The sequence below is a fragment of the Microcebus murinus genome, chromosome 24 (genome assembly GCF_040939455.1).
Source record: "Microcebus murinus isolate Inina chromosome 24, M.murinus_Inina_mat1.0, whole genome shotgun sequence".
NCBI classification, from domain to species: Eukaryota; Metazoa; Chordata; class Mammalia; order Primates; family Cheirogaleidae; genus Microcebus; species Microcebus murinus.
In genome coordinates, this window is record NC_134127.1 from 15,210,048 (window position 1) to 15,235,507 (window position 25,460).

Consider the following 25,460-nt stretch of genomic DNA (forward strand, 5'->3'; position numbering starts at 1 on the left):
AATTTTAAAATATTAACAAGTAAAAGATACCCCAGCAGTTTCAAAGATGTCATACTGGGAAGAAATTAAAGCAAAACAGGTAGGACAAAGAGAAAAAAAATACATCGGTGAATGTATTTATACAACCAATGCAACTAATGATATGAAATGAGTGGAATAAATATACTAATTAAGACAGAAAGGTTATGAGATTATATTTTAAAAATTCAACTGAAGGTTGTTTACAAAGATGTAAGTACAAACTATGAGGATATAAAATGACTGAATGCAAATGGATGGATAAAGAGATAGCATGCAAATACCTGAAAATGTAGAAGTGGCTTTGGAACTGGGTAATGGTCAGAAATTGGAAGAGTTTGGATGATCAGGCTAGAAAGACACTTTACTACAGTGAATGGAGCACTGAGGGTGATTCTGGGGAGGACTCAGAAGATGACAAAAAGGAGGGGAAAGTTTGGAACTTCTTAAAGATTGATTGTGATCAAAAGAAATACTTAATAGTAAGATGAGGTTTCAGAAGGAAATGAGGAGTATTTAGTTGGAAACTGAAACAGAGGTTATCCTTAATATTTGATAGTTACTTGCAAAGAACTTCCCTGCATTGTGTCCATGTTCTAGAGCTTGGTGAAGGCCAAACATAAGACTCATGGAGCCTGGTATCTGCTGGAAGAAATCTCTAACCAACAAAGCCCTCAAAAAAGCAATGTGATTACATTTAACAGTTCATGCACAGTTGAGACTGCAAAAGAATAATATCAAGGCAGAATTTAAAATTAATAGAGAAATACGAGGTCTGTCCAGAAGGTATCCAGCCACTGAATATGAATATGTATATTAGCAATGGCTGGATACTTTCCAGACAGACCTCATAGAGCATAAAAATTTGGAAAATTCAAAGTCTGCCCCTAGGGTAGAGAATGAAAGAAGGATTTCATGAGATAAACTCAAGGCTGCAGTCTAGTGACCCCTAGATTAGCATGGATAAAAGGAAGCTAGATGCTAACAGTCAAAAACAATGTGACACAGGCACCAGAGTCTTCCCCTCTCATCACAGGCCTGAAGGTCAGGGACAGACTCAGGTCACAGCTGCCCTGTGCTACCTCAGGGCGCCACTTCCCATATCCTGGCTGCTCTGGCTGGAGCAGCGTGTGACTCAAAGGCCCTAGGCACAATGTGAACCATTGCTCCGGAGGCCCAGCTAATAAAGCATTGGTAAATAAAACTTGGCATTTTCATAGAATGTGACATTAAGTCTTTAAGAGTCACATATACTATCACAGAATGAGCTCCAGGAGAGAGGTAGGCAGATAGATAGACAGACGACACATAGATACATATTATATAGGTAGATTTCTTTTAACAAAAAAAGAGTAAGATGCAGGTTATATACTAGCTCTCAATATATCTTATTTTCTGGGCACATGGAAGGCTGCATTTTTTCAGAAGGATCACATTGCCCAACTCTTTTGCTGTTGTGGCACCATGTGACTTAGTTGTGGCCAAAGGGTTGTGAGCATAAGAGGCTCAGGCCACACTAATTGCTCCAGATTGACTTCATTTAAGCATGTAATTGCTCCTGAATGACTCCCTTTCCACTCCTTTGCTGTGTAGTAGAGAAGCAAGCTTTGAGTTCCAGTTGGTGCCAAAAAGAAAGTTGGAAACTGGCAACTCAGGTCCCTGAGTGACGGAACACAGCAGCACTCTGGGGCACTCCAACTTTCTAGCTGCCGACCCGGGCTGGATATAAAGTGCAATCAAGAAATGGATAAACCACTGATATTCCAGAGTTAATTTCTTCATGCAGTCTAGTCTGTTTACTAGGGTACAGAACAGTATCTATAGTTCAATCATTTGTATAACAGAGGAACAAGTCTATTTATAAACATATCTGCATGAGCTAATAACAGTGTCAACAGGAGGTAGATGTAGGGCTGGAAAACAGGGGACAGGTGGCTCTGTATACAAATTCATCCTGCTGCAACTGTTTTTTAACCATGTCAAATATATGTGTATCCTGTGTGTGTGTATGTATGTATGTATGTGTGTGTATATGTTTATATGTGTGTGTGTGTGTGTATAGATATATATATATATATATATATATATATATATATTAATTAGATGTTTCTTCCCCAAAGAGAGAAAATGCAGAAGAATCTGGTAATCTTTTTACTGGAAGAAATAAGTATGGATTCTAAAATATAAGTGCTTCTGTGTTTGTGTGTGGTTCATATAAGTGCTGAATGTGAAATTGCTTACAAAGGATTGCCCTGTTGCAGTCAAACTGGGGAGCAGTTTGAGATTACATAGGAAACACCAGGGTTTCCAAGTTTATATTCAATGACATGAAATTGTTATGAGCTACTGCAGCCAATAGTGAATTTTGTGGTCAAAATCATTTTCAAACCTTCCTTACATCCAAAGAATCCAAAGCATTGACTCTTAGAAACAATATGTAAAAAGTAGACATAGACCTTTAATATTAAAGTAAAAATGACAGAAAAGATACAACAAAGAATAAGTCCATAGGTATTAAGTATAGAGCCATTTATTATTTTACTGAGTATATTCGGGACACAAAGCCCTAATATGACCATGAGTTGATACCACACGTGAATATAGGCAAAAATATGAAAAATTCAGCAAACAGGAAAACAAAAAGCAATCAATCCTGCTGGAGAAATGAGAGAATTACATTTTGCAATCAATGAAGATCAGGAAAATCCGACAAATACAAAAAGATAAATGTAAATAAATCCAAGACAAAGGTAAGTTTTCTTCATAAAAGTATCACTGCCTGATATGTAATTATATAATTATTTGTTTTTATATTTATTACCTCTCTTCCCCAATAAACTAGAAGCTCTAAGAGTGTAGGACTGGAATTTATAATTTTCACAAATGAATTTCGACCTCTAGAATAGCATGTGGCAGATAAAATTCACTCAATTAAAATTTTCAGATTAAATAAACTAAAGACCATTATCTTAATGATTTTTTAACTTGGCAAGAAAGAATTAGAAGGTTGTAATAGATTCAGTAGACTACTGAGCAATTAAATTTATTGACTGGCCATAAATGCCCCAAATGATAAATATTATAGATTATATTATATAAAATTATGTTAATATATATACAGACATATGTATGTATTTATGAGTATATTTGTGTATAAAACCTCCTAGGAGAAGTTCTACATTTCTTATCCATTTCTCAATAGTAAACAGAACACACAATCATTCTTCCATGGTTTGAATCATTTTCAAAATGTTTTCCAGTTATTTGATTTATTAATTCTAAAATGTGCAGATCTCTCTGGGTTTGACTGGACCATTTATGAGCATCAGAATTAATATTCTGGGGCCCTAGATGGGTAAAACAGATGGTAAAAATTTACGTATGCTCCAGTATGTTCAAGAGGAGACTAAATATAATGACTTGGCAAGATAAAATGTAGACCGAATAACTATTTAAAAATGGGTATAGAATTTGAAAAATTGGAATGATGAAGCCATGCTGAGATCCTGAAAGAAATGAAGTTATTAGAAAAACCCCAAGTTAAATCTGAGATGTTACATATGTAATAAATTATAACCTTAACTAAAATATATCAAACATATAAACCACTGATATAAAAAGGTCTAAAGAAACCTTTGCATAGAAAACCACTGGCTACCCATCACTCACACTACAATAAAAACCACCATTTTATAAGTCCATGACCACAAATCTTTCCAGTACCTCTTTATATCCCACATATGATGAGATGGTCAAAGGTCACCTGATATTTTAAGAATCTCTTTATTATGAAACAAAGGCATGACATGAACAGATAGTGAAAACAAACTAAAAGAAATAGAATTGAGACAGGAAACCAGCAGGCATGGCTTAACACAGAGTTAAAAGCCCCTGACCACCCTGATCAAAAACAGGATGTGGTGATAGAACAAGGCCAGCAGAAACAAAGATAGTAAGGAACCTGCCAATGCTTGACCTTGCAGCTCATTATACCCTAGTTATAATACATTAACATGCTAAAAAAAAAACTCCAACTGACACATGACAGTTCCAGGAGGGACTTTATAAAGTAAAGACAGGAGAAGGTTCCCAGTTCTAAGAAAGTATAACTCTTTTCCAAAAATTAACATGGATATTCCTCCCCTGCTTAGCTTATGATTAAGCTGTTGCTTAAATGAAAAAATCAAGAAAACCACAGGGCCTGCTCTCCTCAGTAGGAAAAGCTAATCTCTACTCTGTCTGTCTATATTTCCTAAATAAAACTTCCTTTCAATTCACACTATCGTCTCACCCTTGAATTCTTTCTCATGGGAAGCCAAGGACCCACTTGGAAGTCAAGTGATTCTCAGTATTGGAAATTACCTTCCTGTAACAGAACCAATGCAGGAAAAAAGAGTAAATGTAAACACTATTGAATTTAAACTAGTATATTCAGAGAAAAAAATCCCTCTCTAAGCTTATGCAGCCATGAAGTAAGAACGAGTATAGAAAGCTGTAGTCTATAGTAAAGAACAACTAGAGAACAAAAAATAGCACTCGGAAATTTAAAATAAAATTGGTAAAAAGCAAACAAACAGATAGTGTAAGTTTGGGAAAATAAAATAGAAAAATTCTCAGAAAGTTGAATTCACATGGCTAAATCTGGTTGGGGAGAGAGAGACAAATTCTGGATCAGAGAAGCAACTGAAAATCAAAAAAGAATGAGAAAGGAATCCCATGGTGCTTCCCACCTACTTTTCTTCTTCTTCAGTCACTATATATATTCTAGAGGCTATTTTTATACAGGGTACAAATTCTAACACTCTAATGTATCAGTTGTGTTTTCCTCAGTTTTCCATATTGAAAATATTAGATAGATGACAACTTATATCTACATCATCACAGGTTTGGGATCTGAATTCTAACGAGGGCCCTAAAAACATGAGCACCAAAACTCACACACTTCAATTGTCAACTAGGTTAGGTGAAGTGAAAGATAGGGCAACTGGTTTGGCCAATTGTTTGCTGAGTCAGTCTGGTGGCTAAATATTTACAGTGTCAACTGTGAAAGTGACAAGAGCTTATTTGAATTAGGAGCTGGGGTATCTGGTAGAAATGACTAAGATGAGGTAGTGCAATTTTAGTCAAATTAACTAACTTATGTCATTCTAAGTTTTCTAAAATGAAAATGTGTTGAAATATTACCACTACAGAATTTTAATAAGGCTTAAGTGAGGTAATAAATGTGTAAAGGAAAGGCAAAATCTCAGGACCACCCCCATCCGAGCTCCTTGTGCAAAAGGTAAGGTCAAGCCTGGAGGCTGACTCACACACCACCCCCTTGCAAATGAATAGCTGTTATTAACATTATGCAGATCCCTGTGGAAAGGTAAATGGCCTCAGGCATCTATATAGGACTGCCCCAAGATAATTCTTTGTTGGCCTCCCATAAACAAGGATATGCAAATTGTAACTTTGGGTTTGCAAACTAAGTCTAGCTCCTAAAACCAAAATCTGTTAGATTCCATGCTAATAATGTTGATTACAAGTTTATCTTCCCAGGTGCAGAACAGAGACAAAACAAGATCTATCATTCTTCTACCTACCCAGGGACATCTACACAATTGATTCATTTCTATACTCCCATTCTATTTTCTAACATTCACCTCACCCTATGTAAAATGTAGATTTCTTTGGCCTTACAAGAATGTAACCACTTGTCTCTCTACCCACACCATTCCTACTTTTTTCTTTCTGTATGCTCTATCCCCTTTTAAGATGAAGTTCCCAAATCCTACTTCAGAAAAACAGTTACACAAACTGCATGTCTGTGGTTTGTGTTTTTCCTGGGAGTGTCCTCAAACTTTAGCTTAATAAATTTCCATTGATTAGGATCTTTGTCTCAGTTACTTATTTTGGGTTGTCATATGTAAGGACATATGGATAATGCATGATAAATGAAAAAAGCCCACAATCAGGGTCTCCTTTCTTTTTTAGTTCTTCTGATCTTAATATATACTAACTCATCAAAGTCCTTCAAGAAGGACAGTGTCCAGAACAGAACTAGATGCAATTTTCCAACTGAGATCCTATCTCTGGATTGTCACTTTTTCTCCCTTGGTCCAGAATATATATATGAGATACATATAATTTTTAACATATGCTAAGATTTTCAACAATTCCAGTATTGTTCATTCATATGCTCAGGTAACTGTTCTTTAAGTCTTTGCCTCTTGGCCTGAATGCAGACCAGGTATTTCTCTTCAGACCCGCAGTTGTACAATTCATCTTGCCTAAGAGAATCACCAAGTGGCCCTCATTAAGACATTCAAATATTTTCTAATTAAAAAAAAAATCAGAAATACAAAGAATTGAGTACTAGAAATAAAGAGATGTGTACAGGCTTTATATAATCTACATAAAATAAACTTTCTGGATGCACTTGTAAAACCTGAATGCCAGTTTGAAACTCCAGATTTTTGGTTGATTTCCCTTCTCTCAGTATGTCTTGTGCTCTCTCTGGTGACTTAATACAATCTGTGTATACAGAGATAGAAAGAGTAGCAAGGCAGAATGGTAATTATAGGACAACAGATCATTATAACAACCTTGTCACATAGCTACTATCAAGAAAGATATATGATTTTATATTCACTATATTTCCCAGCATATGATTGGCACGTAATATAAAAAAATGATTTGTCTGCTGTATCTTAGATTGAAAAGTTGTGTGGCAAAACTCTAACATTAAACTATTCCAGAAAAATTATACTTTTCAGTCATCCCAGGTTTTAATTTTTTTAATGTACATAATCACTTCACTATATTGTTATCCTTTCATTGCTTCTGTCTATCCAGGTATCTGCCAAATATTTCCTGATCAACAGTACATTTATTCTTTTTCATTTTCTGGTAGCCTTTTAATTAGGAGTTGCCTCTCCCAGAGAAAAGAATTAGTTGGTCATTTACAGCATCTATCTTCTCCATGCAAATGATTCAGAGTATGTAATGGAACTGTACTTATTTATCAGTCATCTTGAATTATTTATAATTTTTAACTTTAAAAGATAGGCTTTTAAAAAGTGATTTGATAAAAGATTTATGTTGTATTTTAAGACCTCATTAGGAAAATTCCTTCTCTCTTTCATAAAACCCTGATAATCAACATTTCTCTTTTTTCTGTCTGATGCTTACAACATATTCAGAGGACTAAGCTACTTTTTTGGTGGAAAAACTGCAGTATCTGGGGAAACTGAAGAAAATAAAAATACACATATAAGAGAATGAAGAGATGACAAAGCTAATTTGCTTCCCCAGAACAAAGATGTAAGAGTTATATTAAACAAATTCAGGACATTGAAATTTCACTATGATCTTTCTATTCATTTATATTAAAGGATACATTTATTAGTATAAATTAACGTTGTAAGTTTGAAATCTTCAAGGACTCAAATACAATGAGAATCAAGAATTTGGCAAATGAGCATCTTCCTGTGGAAATCATACAGAAAAATTTTTCTAAATTACTTTAAAAGATATTATGTGGTGTCTATGATTCTCTTTCTGTTTGATTTTTTTTTTTTTTGGATTTTTAAATTAGTAGTAAAAATTGAAGACAAATATGGGAAATTTATGGCTATTTATTAACATAGAAAGAGGGAATTGAAAAATAAGGGAAAATGTTACCAGAGTTTTGAGAAAGATGAGAGAATAGATAAAATAAAGGTCTATCACTTTTGGAAACTAGGGCAAGGACAAAAGGGGCTGAGCCAGAATTGAATGTCCTGATAATGTGTTTATGTGCTCAAATGCGAGGTGACCTTTAGTGGGGTTTAAATTATATCATCCTATTTATTGGTGAGAGTCTTGGAGGAATCACCCAACCCAAGAACCACAAAAAATTACCTTTCTTAGCTATAAGGAAGTAAAGAGCTTCTAAAAGTTACCTAAGTGATTTCTCATTTAAAATATTCAGTTTTCTGCTCATCTCTAGCACAACAGAAGATAGCTGCTAACCCCACGTGCACTCATAAAATCCATAAAATCTCTCTCCTACTTAATCACTCCCTCCATATAACTGCTAAGTCTCACTATTTCCTACGATCCAATCTATAAATCATGTAGGATTTTAGAAGGGTTCTCAATAAAGACTCTCCGCCTCTCCTTATTGAAAAGATTTAAACTTTAAATTTTGGCTGGGCGTGGTGGCTCACACCTGTAATCCTAGCACTCTGGGAGGCCGAGGCTGGCAGATTGCTTGAGGTCAGGAGTTCGAAAACAGCCTGAGCAAGAGCGAGACCCCGTCTCTCCTATAAATAGAAGGAAATTAATTGGCCAACTAAAATACATAGGAACAATTAGCCAGGCATGGTGGTGCATGCCTATAGTCCAGCTACTTGGGAGGCAGAGGCAGCAGGATTGCTTGAGCCCAGGAATTTGAGGTTGCTGTGAGCTAGGCTAACGCCATGGCACTCACTCTAGCCTGGGCAACAAAGTGAGACTCTGTCTGAAAAAAAAAAGTAAAAAAATAAAATTTAATTATCTGTGCCCTGCCTGGAATTCTCATTCATTAGATCTTTGTATGTCTGGCTTCTTTTCAACGTTCAGATCCATAAACAAATGTTCCTCTTCTATTCCCTGGTTATCCTATCAAACGTATTACCACTGCCTCAAGTCAACTTTTATCCCAGGACATTTATGTTTTTTAAATGCATTTATGATGCATTTAACATGTTCTCAAATCATGTTACCTATTTATTTATTTGGCCCTATGTGTATTGCCTTTTCCTACTAGAACATTGGACTAAGAGCAGGAACTTTGTTTCTAACATTTACTTTGTATCTGAATCCCTAGGGACAGTGCTTGAAGAATACTATACACTCAATCAATATTTTTAAAATGACATTGGATGAATAGAAGGAGTTAGGGGTAAAGTCAATATATGTAAATTATCATTTCACTCTTTGGAAGAAGTTAGGAGTTAAGATGCTGAGGATTCTAAAGTCACAATACTTGAGATTGGATCCTTATTCAAAATCTACCATCTGTGTGGCCTTCAGTTTGCTAATGTCCAAATGGGAGGCAAAGAAACTTTACCATACAGGATCACAGTAAATTCATGTAAAGTAGTTATCTTTGCGTGTGACACAAAAGATAACAAATGTTGTTTATCTTTGCTATTAACCACCCAAAAAAAACCCCAATAATTTTATAGACAAGTTAATATATGAAGGATTTTCTGTTATTGGAAAAATCAAAAGCAAATGAATTGAGATCATTCTATGATTGTATTATTCACTAAAGACATTGGAAATGACACATTCTAAATTAACTAGAAAAGGCATAGCATATGTAGAAAAAAAACAAATCAATCTATAACACCCTTGAACTTCCAAAAACAACAGAAACAACAAAAACAAAACAAAACTGGGAATCCAGCCAACCATATAAATACAGCATTTTTCATTTACTTGTGAAATTATACTGTAAAGGCTCAGCGAAGAAAGCAAGATTATGCATATTCATATAATGCTTCAGTGGAGATGATAAATGAAACATAGCCACAAAATCATTCATTGAATATGACATGATTACATTTCTTTCCATATTTACCCAACAACAAAGATTACTACGTAAAATTCTTATATGTTTTTAGGAGAAACAAAAGGTCTATATTTCTGAATGAAAGCAAAATCGGAATATACATTTTATAAGCCATCAACTATTATATGATTACAATGTACTTTTCTGGTTTTTAATTAAGAAAAACAGAACAAAACCCAAAATCTTAAAAGAAGATGAGTAGTTATTCTGATTTACTGAAGATTTCAAGAACTTGGCTTTGACAATGCTTAACAATAAAAAAACAAATATCTTTTCTTATATTTTAATGATTTTTATAAGTAAAACTTAGATAGTCTTTAAGAGTATTTTGTTTACCTTTTTGAGTGGTTCTTAAGCAGTAGAATAGTATTATTTTAATAAATGACCAAACTTCTTTTGTTCAAACAACATAATATTAGTGTATTCTATCAAAGTGATGGGGCTTTGATGACACATTATAGTAATAACTCATCAAAAAGACAGCCACTTGAGTATGCCATATATTAAATATATCACCACATCTCATCTTTCTGATAGCAAAGTAAAACTGTGCCTAGAACAAACTCTTTTGGTTAGATGACTTCTCTTTAATAATAGAAATTCATTTGCGCACACACACACACACACACACACACACTCGTTCCTGACTGTGTATGTGTGTATGCATAGCACTGAGAAAGAACTCAACTTAATAGGAAGGCAAATTCAGGTGAACACATTTGGTAAGAACAAGTAGACAAAAAGGGAAATGAAAGGTTAGGTAAATATATGTTTGCATACAGTTTTACATATAATAAAAGTAGTTCATGACAAATGCAGAAAAATCCACAAGTATAGGCAATCACAGAAAAGAAAATAATAGTCATTCATACCACTACTAGAGATAAATGCCAAAACATTATATGTCCCTCAAGTCTTTTTCTCTCTCAAATTATTTTCTTTGAATTCTTCTATGAATATATACAATGTATAAATAATATGGATCTAAAACACACAAATAATTATACCATAAATATAACCTATAACTTTATAGAAATATGTATTATACAAGCATATATAAAAATGTTAAAACAGTTTGAATTATTCTATATAAACTATTTCTTGTTACTTCTTTATTTTTTCACTTAAAACTATATTTTCTATTAATTCCTTTATGAATCTATAACATACATAATAATGTAAATCTATAGCATATAAATAACTATATCATAAATATACAGATACTCTATAAAACATAAATAATATAAGTATATATAAATGTAAACATGATTGCTTTTGCTCTGTGTATACTGCTGTGTAATCTAATTTTTTCACTGAAAACTGTTCTGTAAGCTCTTTTCAAATAAAAAAAAGTACATGGCCAAAACATTTTTCTTAACCACATTAATTTAAATTAACCAATTCCCAATTGTAAGTCATTTAAACAATTATCATTTTTCACTTTTAATATAAACTAAAAATATTCTTGCATATGCAACTTAACGTCATAAGTACATTTCACATTATTTCCTTAGAATAAACCACCAGTTGTGAAATTGTTTGGATAAAGGGTATGCACATGAATGTAAAACTCCTTTCAGAAATGTTACTTAATACACATTTGCATTGAAACTGGGTCTATAATAAAATAAGGTCATTAAGCAAGAATAGTGATTTCTATAAAAGTACAGATATAGCTAAAACTTAACCAGCCATTGTTCCCTAACTTCCTTACTGCTCCAACTGCTCACTGCTTAAGTGTCATGTCATCTTGACAGATGTAACATTTGTGACTTCCCCAGCCACTTCTATAGACATCATTGCTATTATAAAACCTGAGTCTTTGAGATGTCTTCCAGACTCTGCATTTGTGAGGATAACTGACATCAACTGGACCAGTGGCCATGAGTGGGAACCTGTCCAGCAAGTCTTGCTATCCTCTAAGAACTGTCCCTGCCAAGAAGACAATTTCTGCTTCCCAACCCTATGAGTTAATCCCCAGCCAATCACTAGACCCAATTCCATAGCCCTGGAGTTTAAGCCCAGCCTACACAACCTAACAAGACCCCATCTCTAAAAAAAAAAAAAAAAAAAAAAAACAAACAAACAAACAAAAACATAAAAAAGAAAGAAAAAATATTACACTTCTTTACCTTCCCAACTTCATCTGCCCATTTGGAGAATACCATGTCACATACATAGAATAAGCTCAAGCACTGTTCTCTGCCCCGGAAACACACTGTGAATTTCTCTCTGACTTCCCAAACATAGTAAATTGTCCTTTTTTTGTGTTTCCACATCACTTAACTACATAAGTCTGTGAATATTTGCCATGATATTTTATAATGAGTGGCTATAGTGCCTGCTGTCTAACTATGCACTGGGTCATGCTTACTCTTTTGCATTCTAAGTGTCTGCCATGATAATTTATCCATAATAGGTCATGGGCAAGGCTTGTGAAATGAATAAATGGTCACGTATATTGTATAATGAACACTGTATCTACACATTCAAGAGAGGTCTTGAATATAGCTGTGTAATAAAGTGAATATGTTCATAAGTGTTTAATATCTTTTTAAAAGGAAATCCAGATTGAACCAAATTTATATCACTAAATATTTGCTGCAGAAATGTCATACATTTTGGTGAGGAAGATCGTTTTTGGTGAGGAAGTTGTGAGAAATGTGTTAAAATGTACTAAAGCGAACTTTCTGATTCTTGTGCTGTCAGGGTCTCAGTGAAGAGCATCCCAGCAAAAGCTGGAAATACTGGCAGGAGAAAAGAAGAAATCAAGTACCTAATTCCAAAACCTCAAAAAAATTTTTAGTTTCATTTCACGCACCATTAGCTGCAGACAGCTTGGCCTTCCTGAAGTTACGAAAAGTAAAGTCCCTTGAGACAGGTGGAAGAATTAAAGGGCTCTGGAAGGGGAGGAACAGTTTCTTTCTGTCTTCTATGACACCCAAAGATCATTTTCAGTTAAGACTGCAGGCTTTGCTGCATTCCACCAGGATGCTTATGATTATATTAAAATATATATGTAAAACTAATATCTATGGTGCTTATAATTATAATGTCTATAACATAGAGAACACATGACACAAAATCATTTTCATTGAAATTACTATTAAAGTAGGTCTTATTCAAGAAATCGACTTTTATATAAAAATGTGAACAAAGAACCATTAAAGAATTGCTCATTTTTCACTTCAACTTCAGATACTACCCTATTCAGAAAGCACTCCAACTTTCGTGCACTTTATAATCATTGGTAATAAACTAGATTGGCAGTGTTTAAGTTCTCCACATAAATGATAAACTACTGAGAGCAAGAACCTTATTATCTTACTATGAATATATGCATTTTACTTTGCTGAAATTAGTATCCTGTAGTCATGAAAGCAGTGGGACATCAAATTTTAAAACAGTTGGCAATGTGAAAAAAAGAATACAGATAGCATAAATCAATAAATCAACTTTGCGTCATAGTTTGCCTTGCAATGACAAATAATATTTTATGCCCATATTATGAATATAAGCTATTAAAAATAACACTCAGCCTGATTGGCAAATAAGAATTGATGCTACTTTAAATATTTTCAAATTAATAATTATACAATTAAGAAAGTAGTCAATAGTAAAACATGAATAGAATCCTTTCATACTCAATTAAGGATTATAAATCTTTTCATAAATGTAAAGCGTCTACATTTTTGTTGACCATCACTGCCGTTTCCTTATGATATACAGATTTATAAAATATAGGTTAGTGAAACTTAGAACCCCAAATTTTGCTCCATTAAAATAAATGTGTGGTGTAAAGCAGCTTTCAGTGAACCTTTAAAAATTTGTTATAAATTTATAGTCTTCTTACCTGTATTTTTGCAGTTTATTTTTTATGTAATTTTTAAAAAATAACTATTATTTAAAAATCAGAAAATTACAATAGATGAAAAGTAGTATCACCTGTAGCCTTAGTACAGAATGATAAATACCTCGGTTTTTTACTGTATTGTTTTACTTAAGATATAATTAAATCAAGGATTTTTCAAAAGAACATCTGTAACATTGGTTTCAAAATAAGCACATTCTTTTAAAGTTTAATTTATGCTCGCAAAGTTCTCACTTTAATTTACTGCATGATTTTAGATTGCAATTTATAATTTTGGTTCTTAAACTTCTAGAATATCGTATCTAATTTTCTTAATTATTAAAGCAATAAATGCTTTAGTATATTTTTGTACCTCTGGGGAAACACAGAAAACACTAAAAAGCAAATTACAATCCCCAATTGGTACTTGATATCCAAATCCTTGATTGAAAATAATTCTAGGCTCTTAATGGAAATAATTTCATGTCTATATTCCAAAGGGTAAAGAAAATAATGTGTTAAAAATTACTGAATAAAAATTGAGATACTAAAAAGAACAAGGGCAAGGCTGTAGATAACACATATGTAAAGGTAAATCTTTGCAATGGGAAAAGCAATATTTAAATCTGTCTGCATAGTGTTTTCAATGTTGGATCACTATGGTTTGCCTTTAATGCATGTCTGAACATATTCAATTAACCTTTTGCTAAACTCCCAAGGGGGAAAAGTGATCTTTCACAGGTAATGTCTCATGGCAGATAATATTGACTTCCCTTTATTCTACCTGGGTTTCTTGGTTTCTATACATTCCTACAAAATGGAAAAATACCAAGTATCAACTTGTTTCTAAACAGATCAACAATGAAACAAACAGTGTTTGTCCATTAAGGACTGATAAATACATGTATACATAATACATATATCATACAATCCTTACACCCTCCCCCCCATATTTGGGAGGCTTAATTCTTTTGCAATTAGGAACTTTAATTTTTCTAATGACAAGGTAAAAGTTTGCATACTCTAATTTAAGTATTGTCTTATTTATTTTTCAAGAAGATTTATCTTGGGAATAGATCAAATAGATATTATTTATATCTAATATTTATATCTAATAAATAGATATCTAATAGATATATAACGAAGACATTATAGATCAAATCACAAAGGAAGCAAATCTTATCTTTAGTCTTGTTCATTATCAACTTTAATGCACACTCTCTTTTTTCTAGTAGTCAAGAAATCTCCAAAGCTGTTTCCTCTTAGCTCTTGCACTAATGTGAAGCACAGCTACCAGTATCCATTTTATCAAGACCCTACTAGCTCTGAGAAGCTATGCCAAGTGCTTTATCCATATCTCAGGTGAGTCTCAAAACAGGTTTTTGAAGTATGTATTAGCTTCAGTTGACAAATAAAAAAAGTGAAACTCAAAGCATTTTATCTGCCAAAGTCACCCAGATAATTAGCAAATATTACAGCTAATAGAGGAGGCTCAGGTCTCTGGGACTCCAAACTGTGCTTATAACAATCTCTATCATATTGAGATAAACCAGTTTCTGAGATCCACACATTCAGCTAACAGTCAAGCCAGCTTCTGAAATCCATGCCATCTGCTAAAAGCCACCCAGTCCTTTTCTTTGTTTTTAGCTTCCTCTAGGCATTCTAACTATGCTAGGTTCCCTCAGCACTTGAGACAAGATAAAAATGCAGGTCTTTTGAGAAATGCCCCAAAACCCATAGGGTCAGTGATAAACAAGTTCCTCCAGAATTAGCCTCAATTTATAGGTGAGTTTCTAAATTATTTTCTGAAATATACATGTGTTAGCATTTAGCCTATTTCTAAAAATTCAAAAGTTATTATACAATGCTGCTTAAAATACAGCTCACTATGGAATATTATTGTCTTAGTATTACCCAGTTATTTTACTAAATATATTACACAAAGTGAGGACAGTGTCTATAGATGCCAGATATTGCTCTTTTTACATTTAGAATAAATGTGTTGGAATCTTGTGTCATTTGATGACTCAACAAATGCCTTGCACATAATCAATTACAATCTCAGCTACCATATCATATCCATTATTGGTCTGGTGAAGTAGATGTCACAGTTTAGCACTTATTTTAAATTTATGTGTAAAATTTTCTGCATTAAAGACTTCTCGCAGTCTATAAGAAAATTCGATTTGAATAATAGTAGCTTACAAATGCAATTTTTTCTGCATCACTAAAAGGTAAATAACATCATTTGACTTCAATTAAATAAAGTGACACTAAAATCTTTGTAAGCAAAAATGTAACAATAGAAATACATTAGGATGGAAATTTATAGGCACACCATAACTTAGGCTGTAGAATGTATTGTAATGAGTGTCAGCTGCTGCAATTTCATTCCTTAGAATGCAAAACAAACTTTACTCACTAAATTCATGACAGAAACGAATTATTCTAAAAGATTACATTTCTTCACAGTGTCTAACTCCAATGTATTTTCAATTAGATGAGAGGGTAATTCAGGTTGGGATCTAGAAAATATATAATGCTCTGAAAAAACAGATATAATCAGAGCCAGAGAATATTGTTATATGAGAAAGAAAAGATTATATCTCTAAATACTACATTGTTTAATTCAATTTAACTAAATATAGTCTCTAAACAGCTCTGGTATTTTCAGTAATTTTCCTTAATTATTGCAAGAAATGGGAAGTCAAGAAAGAGGTATCATAATGGGCTGGCCCAATCTTATTTTTTTCAGAGTCTTTTGGCAGGGAGGGGGGAGGTCTATCCCTTCCTTGGAATCCATGCCTCTAAGTTAACATCCTGTGCAGTTCCAAGTTCATCCTCTACCTGGGGCTCTGAGGTCTTTCCCACAGTCATCATTGATTTCACTGGTTTAAATGGTTCTTATAGCCATTTCCCCTCTGGAAATATTCCTGGCCTTCTAATATCTCTGCTAGAAGTTGGGGGCATGTCCCTTGTGCCCTGAAACTCCCCAAATTATCCACTGTCACCATTCCCCTTTACACCCGGCTGGAAAAACTTTCTAGTTTTAGTGAAATCCCTCCTCCTTTGTGTTTATGGTTAAAATATTTTGCCTATGTCCCCATCTTATCACATTGCTAGGGTTTAGAAAGACTTACAAGAGCCTTCCTTATTCTATTTTGTTCTAAGGTTCACTCAAAACAACAGCACAGGTCTGACCATTGGCTTATATGAGATGGGAGGACAGGGGATTGGGAGTGGTCAGGGGAAAATACAGGGAGAAAAACATGACAACATCTCAAAATATACAACCCACACTTGCAGGGTTGTACTAACACATAGAAATCCTGCATGTGAAATTTCTGGCATATTTTAGAGTTGCTCAATAATGATATCTATTAGTATGCAAATTAATTCCAAAAATTGAGATTTCTGATATCCCTACACCAACTATTTGAACAAGTTATACATAGCAAATGGAAGATATTGAAGTCCTAAGGACTAGTAATATAAAGGACTTAATGCAGCAAAGATAAGTTCCTGATATTTTGAGGAGTCAATAAAGCTTTAAATTCCAAAGACTACAGATCAAACTTATTAAAAAATCTAAATAGTGACCAAGGTTGCTGATACATTTTATGCAATAAACAATCTTCCCACATTTCTATTGATGTTTTCTTGATATCATCAATTCTTAGGTTTATCCCTAAAAGAAATGTTGCTAAATTTGGCAAAGATGATATACATGTCCCTAATCTTTCAAAGGGTAAAATCTATTTCCAAGTAGCTACCATGAGACTGATTAAGGGGCTATTCTGGTAAGAGACGATGTGGCACTATGAATTGGATCAAGGTGATAATAATTATGAGAGAAAGAAGTAGATGAATTATATTTCTAATTATATTTTACATAGATGATTTCATGATTGATTGGCTAAGATCCTGTACTACATGACAGAGATTAAAAAAACTAGATGATAACCTCTAGTTTCCAGAGTGAGTGGCTAGGTAGATAATGGAGTCATTTACTCAGATGATAAGCATTAGAACATCAGAATGTCACAGAAAAATGTTTGTAGTTTGATTAAAGATATGCTTACAAGGTAGTTCCATTTACATGGTTCAATGGTATTTCAAGTTCAACATATCTTTTATCATTTCTATGCATCATCAATATGTTAATGATCATCAAATGTATAAATCAAGTCTAGACTTTTCTCTTGAGATTTAGCTTTGCCCTAGCCTTGATATATTTTGGGGGACTGTTAGCCTATAGGTAGCAACGAAATTTATACGACTTCATAAAATCATCTAAGGAGAGTGTATAGTGAATAGGTAAAGGAAAAAAGAAATTTTTAAAAGAGCCAGAAACCTAGAAAACTGTAATTATAAGATGTCAACAATATGTTGCTGCATAGCTGACATGTATTGACTGCTTTCCTTTTCCCAGAACTGTGCTAAGACCATTTTATACTTTATTTCATTTAATCCCTTAGCAATGATATCTGTAATAATGGCATGTGGACGCAGAGTATACTCCAATATTTAATGGGAAATGATGTCTGAAATCAGCAAGAAACTTCAAGCAATCACCTCTGTATTCCTTTCTTTAGATTTGAGTAGAAGCACAAAAGAAGAGAAACTGGTAAATATTTGTAATCTATATAAAAAGTCTTTTATACTTTCTGGAAGTCAGAAATTTCTACATCTATGAAACATTATCATGGCCAGGCTAAGCAGATATTCAGGTTGATTACAGAGCTTTTTAGGTTTTAAATGTCAGTGCTTTTAAGCCAGTTCTAATCTTTCTTGAATAAATGAATAATAAATGTTTGCAAGCTTCTTCTATGCATACCCTTGCTAAAACCATGCATTCATTTAACAGTACTATGTGCATATTTATAATGCTGGATACTGATCAATAAGGGTATTATGAGTATTTTTCTTTCTCTGCATTCCAGCATATTTTTATAAGGTGCTTAACATTTTTAGCAATCGCTTTACAAGTCTGCCTTCCCCATTAGACTATGAGCTCATCAATGGTTGGGACATATCTTACATCTAGAGGTTAGGACTCAACATAAAATATATTATAAACTTAATAAGTTATATTTCAAATGTTCCACACTTATAAAAGTACATTTTAAATCATTTGGGAAGAATTAAAACACAATAATTTCCAGAAGATATTTTCCTTGAGGCCATGGTTAATGACAGAAAAAGAATGAGTCTGGGAGACAAGTACTCATGATATATTAACCTCCTCCTTTTTACTTCCCTCCTTTTTCATCTTAGATTCCCAGATCCATTATTATAACCACTTGCTTGCAAAGGACCTCATCCTTACTCATCTTTCTATCCTTGGTACTTACCAGGTAAGACTCCAACTCTAGATAAACCAAAGAAGCTCTCTTCACCATGCCTTCACTCATGGAACATGCTAGAAAGAAATCACCTAATCCTGGTTTTAACTCTGAATTTATGATCAAAAACCTCCGAGGTGCACTCAAGATTTGTAATAATTCTGCTATGCTTATCTAGTAAATTTGATATGCCATTCGCTAATTTTTTTTTTTTTTTTTTTTTTTTGAGACAGAGTCTCGCTTGTTGACCAGGCTAGAGTGAGTGCCATGGCGTCAGCCTAGCTCACAGCAACCTCAAACTCCTGGGCTCAAGCAATCCTTCTGCCTCAGCCTCCCGAGTGGCTGGGACTACAGGCATGCGCCACCATGCCTGGCTAATTTTATATATATATTAGTTGGCCAATTAATTTATTTCTATTTATAGTAGAGACAGGGTCTTGCTCTTGCTCAGGCTGGTTTCGAACTCCTGACCTCGAGCAATCCGCCCACCTCAGCCTCCCAGAGTGCTAGGATTACAGGCGTGAGCCACTGCGCCCGGCTCATTCACTAATATCATAATATCTCTCTCTCCAAACTGAGAAAAAAAAAAAATCAGATGCTAAATATGTTATCTTTACATCACCACATCTGTAATAATCCAGCACATAAGGAGCTTACAGATGATCTTCAGAGCGATATGGTGGAAGAATTCTTCTTCAATAAAAAGTATTGTCAGTTTCTCCACCTGCATTCACTTAAAAATTCCAGGGCTGCCAATACTTGCAGTCTTCTTGGGTAAGATCTTGCTATATAAGTCAGTCAGGGGAGGGAATTTAAGTTAGCTTGTGTTTAAATTGCAAACCTTAGAATCACGTAGTCAATGTGGTATACCAACTCTGTTTTCAATCTTGTTTTACTCATATCATCCTGTAAGTATTTCAAATCCATTAATTCATCCATTTATTATTTTAAAAAGTTTATTGAGTATCATCTAAATGCAAGGTACCATTATAGAAGCTGGAGTTATAGCAATGATGAAACTGTGACATTCCCATACTCATGAAGACTATATTCTGGTGGGAGTAGGTAGATAAAAATAAATGCACATATCCATGGGTGATAGAGTGTTGAGTGCTAGGAAGAAGAATAAAGCCATTTGGAAATAGAAAAGGCCACGCAGTTGGAATTCCTCTTTTCTATCAGGTTGGCAGAGAAGACTTTAACAATAAAATTATATTTGTGCAGAGTCTTAAAAGAAAGTGATAGAACAAGCCATGTGTATGTGAGAAGAATGTTTCATGAGAAGGAGAGAGAAAGCACAGGGGCCCTGGTGTGGTGTGTTAGAGGACCAAAATGAACCCATGTGGCTTAGAGCAGAGTGATCAAGAAGAGTACAAGGAGGTGAGGTCAGAGAAATAGTCAAGGTTCATAAAGGACTTTGTGTCCAGTGTAAAGACTTTGTAACTTTTTTTTTTTTTTTTTTTTTTGGTCAGAGAAAATAATCTGACATGTCTTTAAAACAGTGGAGATACCAGATAGAAAAACCATGGCAATAACCCAAGCATTGTGACTTAGCTATGAATGGTAAAAGTGAGATCATAAAGTGGATTAGATCCTGAAATATGCTCTGTTATGGTGAGGTTTGAGTGAAACAGAGAATTCCAAGGTAATTCCAAAACTTTTGGTCAGGGGACCACATAGAGATTGCTGTAAGGAAAGCAAGCTCTATTTGAGATGCCTAATATACAGTCAAATGGAGAAGTTCTGTCGATTATTAGATAAAGGATTTCTAGAGTTTGGTAGAAAGATTTTGACTAGTGATTTTAAGTGGTAAAGTGTAGGACTTACATGAGATCACTTAAATTATAAATTTAAATAAAGAATTCAAGAGGTCCAAGGGTTGAGTTCTGGAACATCCCAATATTTAAAGGTGATGGTGATGGATCAGTATGCAGAAAAGGAGACTTAGAAGGAAAATTCAGAGACAAAGTGTGGGGGGTTACATTGCTGTTCCTGAAGCCAAGAGAAGAAAGTATTTCCAGAAAGAAGGAAGATTCAATTGGTCAAATGCTAGATACTGATCCATATATATCAAGACTGAGCCTTGCCTGTTGGATTTAACAACATAGAAGTCACTGGAGGCTTTGCATGAGCTGTCTGGCAATGCAGTGAACAGAAAACCTTAATTAGGGTGAATTCGAGTGAGAATGAAAGAAAAAGGCTTGAAGTGAAAAGGGAGTCCTTGAGGTCAGAGTGAGTTCATCCTCATATAAGCCAAGAAGCTTCCTTCTCCAGAAGTCAAGGGGAAACACACATGCTATGAGAAAGGCCACACCCTACAGGACCCTTTGGCAGAGGTTAAGGTGCTGCCAACACACTGGAGCATGGCTGTGTCTCAGAAGGACTTCATGCCTCTGTCAGCTGGAGTCAAGGGGGAGCCCCTCCTCTCTTGCTACCTACAACCCCTTTGCCACTATCTACCTTAGGATCATTAAGATGAATTTCTGTTTATGTCAGTCACCACAAGAACCTGAGTTGTCACCATGTGTCCCTTCTCATATCCTGGAACCCTAATCCCCAGACAGCTCTACACTTTATCTTTCTTTCTACCTCCCAACATTCCCCATCTTCTGAAATTCCAATTCAACCAACAAGCAAAATCCCCTACAGCCTCAAATCCTTCTGTGCAAGCTTTTGTCACTTCTTTGTTCAAAAGAAAGCCCAGATCTCTCCTAGTGACACTGCTTCTCCTGCAGTCTTACGTAGTGGGGTGTCTTTTCTCCCATGAGCCTCACACCACAAAGCTTACAAGACAGGTGGACATCCCCATTGCTCCTCATGTCAATTTCCCAATGGTTTTCCCTGTCAACTCCCCCAAACACCAAATTATCATGTCATCATCAGACCCTACTACACACCATTCTTCCCTATTACACTCACCTAGCACTTCCCAGGACATTCATTCCATGTCCTTTAGCTCCTGTACATAGTCTCTTTATTCAAGGCTACCTCTGTTTCAATTTTTAATGATTTCTATACTAATGCAGATGATCCATTTCTTTCTCTCTCTCTTTTTTTTCAGAGATGATGTCTTGCTACATTGTCCAGGCTGGTCTCAAGCTCCCGAACTCAAGTGGTCCTCTCACTTCAGCTCCCTGAGTAGCTGGGACTATAGGTAAGGGATTCTTTTAATTCCCTGGTCCCTTGGTTTCGTGTCCTCCAGTGGCACAAAGAGATGTCAACTAAAACCAGTTCTCTCCTTCCATGACAAAATTTCCAATAAAAATAGGACTGCACTTCACAGAACCTCTCTCCAAGACTTTATTAAGGTATAGTCATGTTACTATTGTTAGTAGTCATGTTACTACTATTCACCAATGGAATATGTTCAAAATTGACGCTCTCCCCATGAGTGGAACACCCAGGCAGAGCAAATAATCAATACACACTGACCGAATATACTGCATTTTGCTTCTCCTCATTGGTTTATTCTGTGCTTTTTAAGGGCCTTTCCTTTCTATTTACCTACCGAGCTTTTGAATAATTACTACTTCTACCTTTAAGTAAATGATCTTGCGGGCCTGAGTTCTCACTTTCCCAGCCCTAATTTGCTTGATCCTTGTCACCTAAAATTCATACAACATTTGAAGCCAAAATTGTCTGCTTTTGAGTGCTTTCGAAAACACCTGCTCTCTCAGGAAGTACTATCAGGAACCAAGGCATGTAGTTATTGTTGATATGCACTTGGGAAACATTGCCAAGTGGTAATCACTGCGCTTATAATGGATTGCATTGTAAAATGTTTTATGATATATTTAATCTCAATTTGTATTTGACAAATTACAACAAAACAAATTAATCTTCTAATTGCCAATAAATTGTAAACATTAGTTTATAAGATTAAATCCATAAAGTAATGACTACACAAGTTGCAGAGGAAAGAAGGGCATATATAGATGTCTTCATAGCTTTTCACTCTAACAGTCTATCTTCTTTTGTGCCTAGGGTTTTCTTTTTTTTTTTTTTTTTGCCTTTGATCATTTTTCTTACCTTAATTTATACTGCAATACCATATTCCATCTACAATATCATACGTTTTTTAAAGTACTAGCTTCTAAGAAAAATAAAATTGAATTTACCCTTGAAATCATTTTTCATATGTATAATGTGATATCTATTTCATTCATATTATGTTAGATAGTAGGCAATAGCTTTGAGTGGCTGATTGCTCGATTCATGCCATTCCAAGCAATATCTGAAGACAAATGCACTGAACAAACTGAGTTAAACTTTATCTGCTGAAATTTGCAGCTTATTTAATGGTTCATAAGAAACACTGACACACACACACACACACACACACACACACACACACAGATTGAATAGAAAAGCATTTTTTCCCCATTGAAAACATCCTTATGTATTCTGATTGTGATTACATAGAGGTCATTTTTCAAAATGCCAAGTGGTTTCTTATCAGAGAAAATGACACAAGATACTCTCTGACTTACGTGACTTTGAATCTCAAAATGAGTCACTGAAGTAAATTAAACAGTGAGAGCTTTGGAGCATTGTAGCCCCAGTCCTGAATCCTCCTTTGTAGAGTTTCATGAGATACTGAACTATTAAGAGCACTGTGTACACAATAATTCGCACTTCCTCCAGAATTCTGTTATTATAAAGTAATCGATTTGATATTGTGTATGAAATTGTCCACTCAAAGCTTAAGGGAAATGTTGTGTAGTCAAACTCAACATTAGTCTATCTCAGAGCAGAATTAGAGCATTAAAAACTCCTACTGATTAGTATGGCCATTTTCATTTGTAATAACATCTGTAAATCTTTTACCTGTGCTCGTCTTATACAAGCAATACTGCTGTCTCATGTAGAAATGAACAAAACTAGTAAAAAAAAATTAAAGCAAATTGAAATGTTTATTTCACATAATTTGAATGACTATCCAAAGAGCTGGAAAATAAATGATCAAAATAAAAAAGACATCTAAGATTTTAAAATACTCTAATTTTTCAGATCATTTTAATTGGTTCTCAAATAGAATCCTAACTAGGTAGCATACTTTTTTTTTTTTTACTGTAGTTTTCCAAATACTCTTGTGCTGATAATTTGTCAACATTGTCTGGAAGAGACCACTTTCCAATTGAAAGTTTATGTGTTTGCTCTGTGTTAGTGCTGAGAATCTGGACTTTAATTTTAAAAACCATCTTTTAAGCCATTAACTAAATGCTTTCTGCTTTGTTTTGTTTTGTAATACAAATAGCAAAGTCATCATAAGGATTTTAATAATCATCTGCAGAAACTATTGACCTCTAAGACAGAAAGTTGTATTTAAAACTACAGGTGAGGAAACCTATGGCAGAATGGTAAACTTCAGCCACAACCCAAACTGGCAGATAAAAATAACCCGAAACATTTTTGTCAGTCAGCACAATGTTTTTAAGTAGCTCTTCTTTGTTTTTTCTCATGATGCAAGGATGAAATGAACAGGTTCTAAAAACATCTTGGGTTAGAATCTTTGTTTCATTTTGAAGAATAATTCACTCTAGTAGCTTCTTTTTTGTTTACTTTCTGTCTTCATTACCAATTCACTTTTCGATATCACATGGCACAGTTTACTTCAGACTCAGAACTTTCCCTTGAATGGCTGTCATTTTTATAATTAAAATGTAAAACATCTATTTTTATTTTTGCTCAGATTTAACTTATTCATTTATTAAAGACATACTAAACAAACCAAGAATAAAAATAAAGTATAATTTTTAAAGGAGAGAGAAAAAGAATCCTTCCATCATTTTATTCTCTGTCAATGATTTGATGTGGCAGTTTGTTTACTTTCTTCCTTTAACGGATTAAAAAAAAAAAGACACTATCCTGAGAATATCTATATGCTATAACTGAAACAAGTAAATTCTCTTGAGTTTGAATTTGTCCATCTATAGAACTATATTGAATCACAGGATTTTTTGAAAATTAAGTGGTATAATGTGAAATTCTTAGCCCAACATCTGGAAAACAGTGGGTTCTGTAGGTTTAGGAAGCAGGTCAGTTTTGCTAATCTATCTACTACCCTCGTGCTTCAGATAATGGCTGGCACACTGTGGGAACTCAATTATATTGGCTAATTGAATCAATAAAGACACTAATGAAATCTGCTTCCTATTTTTGATGTCTAAGCAGTGGTTGTGGATATAAAGACACAGAATTAGGGATGGCTATAAATCAATAAAAATGACAGAAGAGTCATCATTTAGAAATATGGAGAACAGTAAATATCTATGTGGTCTAAAGTAATATTTGTTTGGAGAACATACATAATGTACAGAGAAATTCTATCTTTACACATCATGTTTATACATTATAAAAAATAGTAATTATCCAGCCCTTTAAAATTGTGACTGCCTAAAGTTCCAGAACATAGAGAAGGAAATGTAATTTTATTTTATTCATTTTAAGTATTGTGTTAGCAAAATGCTACTGCTAAAATGTGCTTCTCCGCTGACTTTAACTGATACCCTGTTACTGTGTAATAGCAGCAATTAGAGGCAAAGCTAGACTCAAAAAAGCCACATAGGATTTGGAAAAGGGAAGTAGAGATGTGCATTAGCAGCAATAATCTGTCACACAATACATAGAAAAATAAATATATCTTTCATGGTTGGAAAAGATC

At 34.2% G+C, this 25,460-nt stretch overlaps 2 long non-coding RNA genes across 2 annotated transcripts in view; both read left to right on the top strand.

The window, feature by feature from the left end:
• The first annotated feature begins 14,691 nt into the window (after positions 1–14,691).
• On the top strand, positions 14,692–18,808 carry LOC142864099 (uncharacterized). The gene is made up of 3 exons (XR_012914699.1): positions 14,692–14,813; positions 17,930–18,078; positions 18,729–18,808. It is a non-coding gene; the product is annotated as an uncharacterized LOC142864099 (long non-coding RNA).
• Positions 18,809–21,860: 3,052 nt separating this feature from the next.
• Positions 21,861–25,460, top strand: part of LOC142864151 (uncharacterized) — a 56,151-nt gene continuing 52,551 nt past the window's right edge. The window contains exon 1 of the long non-coding RNA XR_012914736.1: positions 21,861–21,950. This is a non-coding gene — a long non-coding RNA (uncharacterized LOC142864151). The remainder of the gene's footprint in view (positions 21,951–25,460) is intronic.